The sequence below is a fragment of the Narcine bancroftii genome, chromosome 1 (assembly GCF_036971445.1).
Source record: "Narcine bancroftii isolate sNarBan1 chromosome 1, sNarBan1.hap1, whole genome shotgun sequence".
NCBI classification, from domain to species: domain Eukaryota; kingdom Metazoa; phylum Chordata; class Chondrichthyes; order Torpediniformes; family Narcinidae; genus Narcine; species Narcine bancroftii.
Genome location: NC_091469.1, coordinates 462,307,201 through 462,319,222, shown reverse-complemented (window position 1 = coordinate 462,319,222; position 12,022 = coordinate 462,307,201). Strand labels below are relative to the sequence as shown.

The window sequence follows — 12,022 nt, the reverse complement described above, 5'->3', positions numbered from 1 at the left end:
CCAGGAGGATTGGATGCTGCAATATTAATTCCAAACCTTTGCTGCCCAATATTGACATTCCTTAGGTTATTGTTTGGACAAGGGACCTTTGACTCCTTATCACGCTGGTGACTGGAAGTCTCAACCCATTTAGGAAGCCAGCAGGTTTTTATCCGATTTGCTTGAGATCATTAGGTGCAAAGCTGCCAAGGAAGTTGGGGAAACAAAGATGCAAGTATTTGTTTTGTCTCCTTGCAACCCACCTGCTAAGTCAGTCAGATGTCCACTATATGGGTACGGAGGAAGGTTGTGTCCAATTTTCTCACATCAGCACTCTCAGGAACAACTAATGCTGATGGAAGCATAAAACTCTATTCCAATGTAATGACTAGGAACACTGAACTGGTGAATGCATGAAATTGAACTCCTCCAGTTATATTTACATTTTGGCAGTGGTGACGATGTAATTGAAGCCACAAACTTGTGGATTAAAGTACCACTCCAAAAAAATTTAGACTGACTTTCTCATGCAGAACTGATACTGTGCATTATCAAAGGTGCTCGCTTTAAAATGCGATGTTAAAACAAGTCATATCTGATTCAGCCAGACACTGTTATGAAGAAATTCAGTGGTGATAGCCCAGGAGTCCTGGCAAATACCTTCCTTTCCATAAACATTCAGAGCGCATGTTGTAGCTGAGATTTTTTTTTCTGTGTTGCCATGACGACCATTACTCAGACTAGACAAAGCCAACTACTGAACATCCTTTATTGAAAGCAATTATTCTCAAGCTAAACAACAGTGTCTAATACAACAAAATATATCAAGGTCATGCGGTGTGGTGCATTCATTTCTTAAAGGTATAGTAGCACTTAGTCATCTAAGCGCCTTTTCACCTTAAACACATTGGTTTGGGATCTTGTTTCATGATTATTATATTAATGTAATTCCATAATTTTGAACATACTTTATCTAATATATTGATTACATCAATATTTAAACAATCATCTAATAACAAAGTAAAGGGATATTGAGAGTCGGATAAAGAACAAACAATAGGGTTAAGGCGGGTTTTCAGATTTAAAAGCAAGTGCCACCCAACAGAGGTAGAGAGTAGAGTGTGCAGGAGGGGCAAGTGAGAGAGCGAAAAGGAGGCAGAACATGTTATCAATAGACAAGATGAAGGAAAATCCTGAAGGATTTTATCAATATCTTAAGGGTGATAGGGTAACCAAGGAAAGAGTGGAGTCTATTAGCAATCAAAATGCCAATCTCTGCAAGGTGTAGATGTATAGAACCTGAGATCTTGTGTTAAACTGCTCAGAAACAGGCCCTTCTGGTGATCATGCTTTTCAAATCCTTTTGAAAAGGAGGTAACTCTGGTTGAACAATCCTTGGTGTATTGCATTCAGTTTGGGTCACCTCATTACAGGAAAGATGTAAACCCTTTAGAGAGGGCACAGAGGAGACTTACCAGAATGTTGCCCGGATTGGAGGATGTTTTTTTCTGAAGCAGGTTACAGAGCTTGGTCTTTTCTCTTTGGAACAATAAAGGATGAGAGGTAACACTAGAGCTCTACATGATTATGAGAGCCATAGATACAGTGGAAAGCCAGTACACTTTTCTCAGGTAGTAATATCAAATATCAGAGGATATACCAAATGACAGAGGATGGCACGTTTCGCATAGCATAGCATAGCATAGCATAGCAGTTAGCACAACACTTTTATAGAGCCAGCAACCCAGGTCCAAACCCAGCACTGTTTGTAAGGAGTGTATACATTCCTCCCATGACATACATGGGTTTCCTCTGGGTGCTCCAGTTTCCCCCACACCCCACAGGTTTATAGGTCAATTAGTGTATTTGGGTGTCACAGGCTTGTGAGCTGAAAAGGCCTGCAAATGCCTTAAGCTAAATTAAAAATTCAAATTAAATTATAAATTTAAATAATTTTTTTAAGTTGAGCGGAGAAAAATTTAGAGGAGAAATAAGGGAAACAGAAAAGGAACTCTGTGGTGAACTGAAAGAAAGAGGTTATCATCTAGAAAACCCTGATGAGTCAAGTGTCTTTGGCAAGGCACTGGCTGATCGGAAAGAATCAGTTTGTGGGTGTCCAACAAGCCACAAATCCCTCTCTGAAAACCGACAAGAACCTTCCTGAGCGGTAACCATTTACCTTTCAAGCACCAAAGCCTGGTGAAGATTCATAAATGTTAAATTCTGTGCACAGTATAGGAATTACTTGATACCAGTGAACTTGGAGGAGTGACAAGTGAGATTGGACAGTTGAATCAAAGAACACTTCTGAACTTACACACACATTACATAAATGTGGGCTTAGACTTCAAAGGGGGATAAGGTAGGTTAAATTAAGTTAATAGTAATAAGTTAAAGTTTGATCCTGTTTTTATGTTTAAAGAAAATTAATAGTAACTTTTGTTTGAGTAACCATTTGTCTTGGTAAATTTCTATTGCTGCTGGGTTTTGGGGTCCTCTGCGCCCATCACAACAGAGAGTGGTGGGTGTCTGGAATGCATTTCCGGGATGGTGGCAGAGGCTGGTACAATGGGGACATTTGAAAGACATTAAGATAGGTGCACGAATGTGAGAAAAACGGAGGGTTATGGACTGTAAAGTGGGAAGGGTTGGATTGATGTGGAGTAGGTCGGCACAACGTTGTGGGCTGAAGGGCCAATACAGTGCCGTAAAGTAGTAAACAAACGAAAGTCTGCTGATTGTCGTAAAAGCACAAAATGCTGGAGTAACTCAGCAGGTCACACATTCCCCAATCGATTCCCTTGCTGACATGTCTGTCCATGGTTTCTTGCACTCCCACACTGAGACCCTTGCAAATTAGAGGAACAACACCTCTTATTCCATCCGGGCACCCTCCAACCAAATGGCATTAACATCAATTTCTCCAGTTTCCGTTAGCCCACCCCCCACCCCACTCCCTCTTTCCCAATACCTCCTTTCCTTTAGCTCTGCCTTTCTCTCTCTCTCTCTCTCTCTCTCTCTCTCTTTCCTTTTCCCTCGGTCTCCTTTCACAGAGTCAAAAACCATGCCCCTCTGCCAATCAGTTCTCACCTTTCCACACTCCTGTCCTCTTATCATATTCAACATTTTGTCACCAGCTTTTTAATATAGAGTAGCGGCACGCGGCTGTCACCACAGGCCGACACGGAAGACGCCGTTCGAACACGCCATCGGGCGGGCTGCATGAGGCGCCAGTGGCTCGTCCCCATAGGCCACTCTGAAACAGGCTCTGCCAGCTAATCACCGGTGACGGATCGCAAAGGGGTTTTACCGATTAGAGCCTGAAGCGGCACAGGTTATGCCCGACAGTCACTTGGCAGCCAGGGTCTGCCTGAGCATATAAAAGACAGCAGCCAGTTCATTAAATCAGTGTCAATTGCACTCCTTGTTGTGTGTGTCCTATTCCCGAGCTAGAACCTCGAGACATGCCACAACAGGTTCTTCTCCTGCATTTTGCCCATACCTTGAAGAAGGGTGTAGGCCTGGAACAGCAGTAATATGGACACTGTGAGACCTGCAGATTTCCTCCAACATTTCTATGCTTTTACTGTGCGGTAAAGTTCCATGCTCTATATTAGATGATGAGGTAGCTTTAAAGTCAGATCAATTCATACGACCTGATGAGATGTGCCTTAGGCTGCAAGTCAAAGTTGGAGATTGATATGGTTCTAACAGAAATTTTCAGTGTTTCTCTGGCCACAGGAGAGGTACCAGCTAACTAGTGGAGGGCTAATGTAGCATCTTAATGTAAGAAGGGCAGCAGAAATAAGCCAGGTAATTACAGGATAATGAGTGTAATGATAGAGGAAGGCCAACATTTGGGAGACATCTCTCTGCCCAACCCCCACCTCAAACCCCCAACCATCTCTCTGTCCCACCCCCACCTCAAAGCCCCATCCATTCTTTTGCCTGACCCCCAACCATCCCTCTGCCCCAATCCCATCTCAACCCCCAACCATCCCTGCTCAACACCCACCTAAAACCTATAAACATTTCTCTGCTCAACCCCCGCATCAAACCCCTAATCATCTCTCTGTTCAACCACAACCTTAAACCCCCAATCATCTCTGTCCAGCATTCACCTCAAACCCCTAACTATCTTTCTGCCCTGCCACCACCTCCAACACCCAACCATCTCTCTGTCTAACCCTCACACCAATTCCCTCATCGCTTCTCTGCTCAATCCTCACCTCAATACTCCTCTTATTCCAGTTCTCATCCAACCTCCCTGATCACCTCTGCCCTCTTCCCCAATCTCCTCTTTGCCCAACAACTATCTAGGAGCCTGATGACCTCTCCATCCAACTCATTTCCAAAGCCTGACATTTCAGACCATTTCTGTTTTCCCACTCTGTCCCTCTTTGACCAAGCCCATGATCGCCACTCCACTGCATTTCATCCCCAATATTTGACTCCTGAACATGATCCCTGCTCTGATCCCTGATCACTGGCAGTCCCATCCACCTGGACTCTGCCTTGATCTTTCCTATCCACCATCCAATTGTCCCTACTGTCCCCCTCTCAGCCCATTCTCTCCTTGCCTCAGTGATTCTGCTAACTACTGCAATTCTCCACCCCATAACCATCTCCACCATGACAAGATCAACTGTTTTTGCATCCATGAGATTTACAAGACAATCTATTATGTTTAATGCCTTGGGTTGTGAAAGAATTGACCAGTGGAGTGTCATCACTGGCCATGTGTGGACTTTCTGCTCAGTGTTACCTCAGAGTACAAGCCTTTCCTATCCTAATCTGGTCATTTTTACATTACTGTAGATGCATGCCATTGCATTTCCTACATTAGATTAGTGACTACACTGCAAAGGGTACTCCAAAACTTGAAAGGTGCTGTGTTATACCAAGTAAGGTACTGTGTAAATGCAAGTTCTTTCTAACTTAATAATGCAAAGCACGTTGGGCTCCAGAGTTCAGCGTTGCTAAGCAACAATTATCTCACTGCTTTCTATTTGCCCTCAAGAGACCAATAATGAGGAAAGTCCATACTAACAAAATAGCTGCTACACCCAAGAGTGATTGTCAGCATATCCAGTAAAGAAGGTGACATGAAACTGGAAATGGAAAATTAAGAATCCGTCTGTTACTGTGCTTCCAGGAATGTAATATAGATTCAGGGAAGAGATAGGCCTACTGCTTTAGGTGAAAGCATTACTGGAAAATGGATACAGTGATCATTAACTTAATTACCCTCAACATCATCCATCTAGTTTGCAGAAAGACTGAGGATTAGTGCTGCGAATAACTGCAAATTTAATCATTTCTCTCTTTTGACAAACCAAAGGCATCAAGGAAATAGCTGCAAAAGAATAGCAAATGAGAGTGGGAGTCAGTGGGCATTTGCGGACCTTTGTTTTCCTATAGAGATTAAGCAGTGAACAGTCAGTATGAAATCAGGCTATGAAGTCAGTGAACCTCTGTTCTCAGCAGGTCAGGAAAGAGTTAACACTTCAGGTTAAAGACGCTTCATCAATTGGCAAATCAATTTAACATTTACAGCACATTACTAACTGTGGTCCTGATTCTCATCGTGGCCTTGGGAGGCACGGGCAAGATTTCTGACAAATTTCAAATTGTTTGGAGGTTGCTTGCCAGAAAACAAATAAACAACCATATTGCTTTAAATTTGAAATGGTATCCAACTGTTAAATAGACTGAAAATTCAAGTTTCCTTCTCATTTTTGATGAGATTTGCTGTCATGTTAAATAGACAAACAGAAGTGTTCGTGTGAGTTTGAAGTGTGAGCCCACTGTTCTGAAGATTTCTTCTAACTTCATCGTGTGGCACGGTGGTGAAATTAATGAGCTTATTATCCAGAGGGATGGATTTACAATTCAGTAACATGACTTCCAATTCTACCATGACAGCTGGGGAATTTAAATTCAGTTAATTAAAGTTTTTTAGGAAAAAATAATCTGATTAATGACAATCTATTACAACTGGATTGTCGTAAAAGCCCATCTGGTTCATTAATGTCCTTCAGGGAAGGAAATCTGCCACTTTACCACATCTTGCCAGTGTATGACTGAAGAGCCACAGCAGAGTAATTGACAAAACTGTCTCCTCAACTTAGAGGCAATCGGGAACAGACAATTGTTCATATCTACTTGCACTGAAAAAAATACATTAAAACATTTGAATTCAAGTTCTACTTCTGTAAGGAGTTTGGAGTCACCACCATGAGCCAACCATGATGCCAATTTAAAATGGTTTCATTTGCCTTCCCAATGCCCATCCCCTGATTGTGCATTGTCTGTCCAATTACTACTGTGTGTGCTTCTGTGACCTCTCCTGGCAACATGACATGTTCCAGGCACCTCTGTTTAAATTGCCTCATACATCTTCATCATAAATATATGCTCCTGTAGTATTTGCTATTTCCACCCTGAAAACAAGACTCTGACTTGTGTACCCTCATAATTTTAGATACATGTATCAGATTACTCTTCAGCCACTAATGCGCCAGAGAAAAGCAAGTTTGTCCAACCACTCCATTTAGCTAATACTCTCTAATCCAGGCAACGATCTGCTGAACCTTTTCTACAACCTCTCCACATCCTTTCTGTAATTTGGGAAACAGAACTGCACGCGATGCTCCAAATAAGGCCCAACCAATGATTTATACAGCTGCTACATGACGTGCCAACTTTTATATCGTATTGCCTGACTGATGAAGGGAAGAATACTTAACACCCATTTACTGCTCTATTTACTTGTGTTGCCACTTTCAGGGAGCTATGAACTTGACTGAATGCTTCCCTCTTACATTTGATCTCCCAAAGTGCAACGCCTTGCACTTATCTGGATTAAACACCACCTGCTCTTTCTCAGCCCATATTTCCAACTGATCTATTCCCTGCCAGCCAGATATTAAAATATATTCATCTCTCATTCATGCTTCAATGTCTTAGCTTGCATTGGTAGTTTATATTAAATTAAGCAAACAAGAAATCATTTAACATGATGAATCCTGCAGATTTCAATATTCATTTTAAACTGAACTTAAAATAGCTCTACTGTTTCCTCCATGCATGTGCACTCATGCTTGTGAGTATATATCTGTGCATGTGTTCGTGAGCTTTATTATTAAATCATTAGAATTTTTAGCAATGTATTTTTAATAACCCTATCAATCTCCCTGCAGATGAACCTTGAGAGGTAGTTTGCGTGCTTTGACATGGAAGGAGGATCCTACCCATTCAATTAAGGTTTGCCTGAAGCACAGGACTAATGGAACAATGACAAAATCACACTGGCTTCACAAGTCATGGACCCTTACTAATGGAACAATGACAACATCACATTGGCTTCGCAAGGGAAGCACCCTTCAATGTTCACGCATCTGAGAGAACATGAAAGTTCCCATTGCTTTGTTAAAAGGTGGAATGATGAGTCAGGATGGTGTTTGGGTTATTGGGAAGCGTGGATGGTTTTTGAGAGATATCTGTGGTGAACGGAAGAATAAATGGAAGAACGATGCAAATATTTTAGGACTTTTGGAAATATAGAAGGCTAAGTCTTAATATTGTCATTAATGAAGAAGAGCAACAAAGACAGGGCAACTGATGAAGCGTCCTTTATGAAAAGTAGTCAGTCCTCAAGTCACATTAGCACCTGGCAGAATAATGTATGGTAGTCCCCACTTTAAAGATACAGGGAAATGAATATAGTCTGAACTGTAATCTGCAAATGTTAATTACTATGCTTATGAGAAAATAAAAGAATACATTCACACAATTTCAATAGATAATTATTTGCACACAAGAACAGAATGATCAATGGTAAACAGGGTCGATTTATTGGTAATTGCAGTGTTTTTGGTGGACAGGAGAATTGGTAACATTTAGAAATCATCAAAGGATAAAAAAACAATATATAAAAAACAATATATAAAAAATATATAAAAACAATATATAAAAACAATATATAAAAAACAATATATAAAAACAATATATAAAAAACAATATATAAAAACAATATATAAAAACAATATATAAAAAACAATATATAAAAACAATATATAAAAAACTATATAAAAACAATATATAAAAACAATATATAAAAACAATATATAAAAACAATATATAAAAAACAATACATAAAAACAATATATAAAAACAATATATAAAAAACAATATATAAAAACAATATATAAAAACAATATAAAAACAATATATAAAAACAATATATAAAAATATATTAAAAAACAATATATAAAAACTATATAAAACAATATATAAAAAACAATATATAAAAACAATATATAAAAAAATATATAAAAAACAATAAATAAAAAACAATATATAAAAAAAATATATAAAAAGGAGACAAAATGAAAGAAAATGAGCAAATAAGATAAAAGCAAGGTGAAGGATTCTATAGATACATAGAAATAATGAATGTAGCTAAAATGGAATATGAGTCCCTTAAAGGATGAGTCTAGAGAAAGAACAAGTGGAAATAAAGAGATGACAGAGATGCGAACTTTGCTCAGTCTTCCCGGTGCAAGACACAGCAATAATATGCAATCCCAGCAGTAATATGCAATCATAAATGGAGGAACCCAGATGCACTAAGAAGATGGTTGCAGTTGTGCAGCCACCATTCAGGATGGTGACTTTGCCTCCTCCATTATGAGCTTGTTGTCAGGTACATTGCACAATGTACATATGCACCAAAATTCTTACTTCCTGTAGCTGAACAAATACTTTGTGAAAATAAACAAATACAATACATAACTGAATTAAAACAACAATAAATGCAAAAGATAATATTAATGTCCTTGTGCAAATACAGGTGACTTTGCAATAGTGCAGTCTTCCCTTTTCTGGTGTCAGAGCAGTACATTGATCTGTGTAACATGGGGAGATTCTAGGGTCTGATGGTTGTTGGTAAGAAATTGTTCTTGAAGGTAGTTGTGCTGGTTTTGAGGCTTCCGCCCAGAGGTGGCAGTGAGAAGAGGTTGTGACCAGACTGCCTTCTTGAGGCACTACCTCACATAGATGTCTCAAGAAGAAATGGTGGCACTGTGCATCTTCTGCCACTGATGCAGACCCAAGGGGGCAAGAAAAGGAGAGGCAATGCTCCTTCACAGAGTCCTACTTCCCAGTCATTGTGCAGATGGCCCCATGCAAGTTTTAAATAGCCTGCAAAAGTGGTCGGCTGTGTTCTTTGTCCACGCCAAAGAAGGTGGTGCCCATGCTTGGTAGGACACAATGAGCCATAAGGGTTGTGGGCTCTGGGGAATCAATGGAAGAATATCCCCACTCTTCCGCCAAGACGAACTCTAGGACAGGACCCTTCAGGGGGGTGTGACCACAGATGCGGCTCTGTGAGGGTTTCAGCGGCTAAAGGGCTCACCAGGCTGCGGTCTGATGGAAACTAGCACATAGGAACCAGGTATCAGGACCATAATCGAAACCTTAAGTGAGGGTGCGAATGGTGAGAAGGACCCCTGAAAGGCTTTGGGTGTTAGTAGATTTGTGATCATATCAGAGGTTTGGAACTAGGAGCTCGAGTTCACTGCTGGGAAGTACAGAAGGCTGTGCAGCTACAGGGCTTACGGGAGTGCAGGAGGCAAATACATGGACACATGATGTCTCTGAAAGACTCTCTTTTGCTTCTCTTTATGTTATTAGCGTGGGTGTCGGGCTAGAGGCACCTTTTTGTGTTCTTTTATGGAAAACAAAATTTAACATTTTGTGTATTTATGTACATGACAAAAAAATAATCTTGAGTTACCAGGAAAGATTAAACAGGTTAGGACTATACTCCTTGGAACGATGAAGAAAGAGGGAAGATTTGATAGAGGTTTATAAGATTATGAGGGGTATAGGCAGAGTAGATGTGAGTAGGATGTTTCAACATCGATTGGGGGAGATAAATATGAGAGGTCATAGCTTTAGGCTGAAAGAGGAGAGGTACAAGGAGAACGTTAGGGAAAGTTTTTCACTCAGAGAGTGGTAGGAGTGTGAAATGAGCTTCCATCTGATGTAGTGAATGCAGATTCAATCTTGAGTTTTAAAAATGTTAGATAAAAACATGGATAGGAGTGGTCTGGAGGGTTATGGAATGAGAGTAGGTCAGTTTTATTGGTCAGCACAGACTGGTAGGGTTGAATGGCCTGTTTTTTCTGTGCTGTAATGTTCAATGGTTCTAAATATTCAATGGATGGGAGGTCAGAGCCTGTGATGGACCTAGGTTTGCTCCTTTCTGGAGCCTTCTGTATTCCTGGACATTTGAATTCCCAAACCAGGGTGTGATCCATTCTGTCAGTTTATATTCCACAGTGCACCTGTAGAATTTTCATGGAGAATGTAAAGATATACCAAATCTCCTCAAACTCCTTTGAAAGAGAAGCCTTCTTCATGGGTGCCTTGATGTGGTGGCTACAGGAATATAGACTCCCGGGAACTATCCCATCAATGAGGAGAATGTTGGGGTCCCTTAGCCTTTACATTCTAAAGTCATCAATGCTGCTTGGTCTTGGTGAGGTTGAGAGCAAGATTGTTGTTCTGGCCCATCCAACTAGGTTCTTGATCTTTATCCGACATTTTGCAGTGTTTAGCCAACAGCGGAGGTGTCATCTACAAATTTGTAGATTGCATGGGCAGCAAACTTGGCTGTGCAGTCATGAGTTGACAGGGAAGAGAACATGTGGCCTTGCAGTGCCCCTTTGTTGATGGTCAGTGCAGTCATGATTGGGGTCTGCTAATGAGGAACTCAGCTGACATTGCAGAGAGATAGGTGGAGTCCTGAAATGGACGTTTAGCTGGCATGAAAGGCACTAGAGTGGCATAGTGGTTCGTCCAGCGCTGTTTCAATGCCAACGATAGGGACCAGGGTTCGAATCCCATGCTGACTGCAAGGAGTTTGTGTGGTTTTCCCCAGGGGCTCGGGTTTCCTCCTACCATTCAAAACATAGCAGGAGTTGTAGGTCTATTGGGTGTAATTGGCGGCAAAGGCTTGTGGCTGTATGTCTGGATGTCTAAATTTAACATTTAAAAAAATTAAAAGTCAATATGCAGTCAATCAACAACAGCCTGGTGGAGATGTTCCTGTGGTGCAAGTGATCTAATAAAGAGTGAATATTTATTATTTATCTATCTTTTATATTTATTATCTTTTTCCATACATTAAGAAGAACCTGTGTGGCTGCAGCAAATAAGAATCTTGGTACATGGGTATATTGTATATGTGATGATAAACTCATTTTTAAAAATCATTAACATCTTAAGGTCCATAACCTCCAAAGAAAACTGTCATCTCTTATAAAACGACAAAGGAGCTGATCATGGTATTCAAGAGAGATATTCAAGCCCACATCACTGTCCGCATCGCTGGTGCTGAATTGGAGAGAATAGAGAGTTTTAAGTTCCTGGAAGTAAACTTTCCCAGCGACCAACATGATGGCGTAGAAGGCTCACCAACACCTCTACTTTCTTGGAAGATTAAGGAAGTTCAGCAAGTCTTCCATGTCCCTCAACAACTCCTACAGTGGACCATCAATAGCATCTTAGTCAGATGCATCACAGCGTAGTATGGGAGCTGCTCAGGTTTGGAAAGAGATACAGTAGGTGAGAAATGCAACTTAGAATATAATGAAACATTCCTTCCTCTCCATTGACTATCTGTCTCATGATGCCTCGATGAGGCAACCAACACCCTGAGGAATCCATCTCACCCTGGATGCACTCCATTCTTCCTGAGAGTAAAGGTTCAAGACTGTGAAATAATGCACCAACAGACAAAGACAGTTTCTTCACAGCAGACATCAAGCTTCTGAATGAACCCCTCAACAGGGCTCATACTATTCCTGCTCTGCACTGATTGATTTCTTTCTATGCTCTGTAACTGTTCTCTTTCTCTGCCTCTATGCATTAAAAACACAGATATACTGGAAGAACTCAACAGGTAACGCAGCGCCCAGAAGAGATAAAGTTACATAATGGGTGTTTCGGGCTTGAGCCTCATTTCCTGTCATTT

The 12,022-nt window shown here is 40.7% G+C and overlaps 1 long non-coding RNA gene across 1 annotated transcript; it reads left to right on the top strand.

Annotated features, from left to right (window-relative positions):
- Positions 1 to 782: 782 nt before the first annotated feature.
- Positions 783 to 7,774, top strand: LOC138753750 (uncharacterized). The gene is made up of 2 exons (XR_011351403.1): positions 783 to 840; positions 7,182 to 7,774. It is a non-coding gene; the product is annotated as an uncharacterized lncRNA (long non-coding RNA).
- Positions 7,775 to 12,022: the final 4,248 nt, after the last annotated feature.